The sequence below is a fragment of the Tursiops truncatus genome, chromosome 14 (genome assembly GCF_011762595.2).
Source record: "Tursiops truncatus isolate mTurTru1 chromosome 14, mTurTru1.mat.Y, whole genome shotgun sequence".
Lineage (NCBI taxonomy): Eukaryota > Metazoa > Chordata > Mammalia > Artiodactyla > Delphinidae > Tursiops > Tursiops truncatus.
Genome location: NC_047047.1, coordinates 5,461,010 through 5,462,300, shown reverse-complemented (window position 1 = coordinate 5,462,300; position 1,291 = coordinate 5,461,010). Strand labels below are relative to the sequence as shown.

At 43.1% G+C, this 1,291-nt stretch overlaps 1 non-coding gene across 1 annotated transcript; it reads left to right on the top strand.

The window, feature by feature from the left end:
* Positions 1–708: 708 nt before the first annotated feature.
* Positions 709–781, top strand: TRNAG-CCC (transfer RNA glycine (anticodon CCC)). Its single transcript has one exon. It is a non-coding gene; the product is annotated as a tRNA-Gly (tRNA).
* Positions 782–1,291: the final 510 nt, after the last annotated feature.

The window sequence follows — 1,291 nt, the reverse complement described above, 5'->3', positions numbered from 1 at the left end:
CTGATTTCTTTAAGATAGACTTTCAGAAGTGGAATTATTTACACAAAGGATATTAATGTTTTTCAGACTCTTAATGCATGTTACCAAATTACTTCTCCAAAAGGTGTACTTGTCTATATAGTTCCCCCATAGCCATTTAGAGATTAACATAAGAGGGTTTCCTAAATTACAGTCTGAATAGTAAATGTGTAACTTGCTTTCTGCCGAAGCCAACTCAGTGTTCATAGGAGAAGCTAATGAGCCCTGTTATGTCCGAGATGTACTTAGTTTGGCATGTGTGATCTAAACTTATCTTGGCATCATGCTGCCCACTGTGATCAACATGACTAGAGGCAAAATGTTGCACCCATGCTGCGTCCAACAGTGGCCAGGAGGCCTGTGTGTGCTTTGATCTGTGCCTCCTCTGGAGTTTTGTTAGCTACCTCAGAGAGGCTGATCCCTGAAGAAGTAAAAGTGAGAGAATCAAAAAAGCTCAGGGCTTCCCTGGTGGCGCAGTGGCTGAGAGTCCGCCTGCCGATGCAGGGGACACGGGTTCGTGCCTCGGCCCGGGAAGATCCCACATGCCACGGAGCGGCTAGGCCCATGAGCCATGGCCGCTGAGCCTGTGCGTCTGGAGTCTGTGCTCTGCAACGGGAGAGGCCACAACAGTGAGAGGCCCACGTACCACAAAAAAAAAAAAAAAAAAAAAAAGCTCAAATATATGGGATTTCCCTGGTGGTCCAGTGGTTAAGACTCTGCACTCCCAATGCAGGGAGCCTGGGTTCGATTCCTAGTCAGGGAACTAGATCCTGCATGCCGCAAATAAAAGATCCCACATGCCACAACTAAGATCCCACACACGGCAATGAAGATCCTGAATGCTGCAACTAAGACCCAGCGCAGCCAAAATTTAAAAAAAAAAAAAAAAAAAAGCTCAGATCTAAAAAGATAAAGCTGGAGGTATCACACACCCTGATTTCAAACTATGCTACAAAGCTATACTAATCAAAAGAGTGTGGTGTTGGCATAAAAACAGACACCTAGATAAATGGAACAGAATAGAGAGTCCAGAAATAAACCCACATATATATGGTCAATTAATTTATGACAAAGGAGCCAAGAATATACAGTAGGGAAAGGACAGTCTCTTCAATAAATGGTGTTGGGAAAACTGGACAGCCGTGTGAAAGAAGAAACTAGACCACTATCTTACACTATACACACAAATTAACTCAAAATAGATTAAAGCCTTGAATATAAGACCTGAAACCATAAAACTCCTAGAAGAAAATATAGGCAGTAAGCTCCTTGA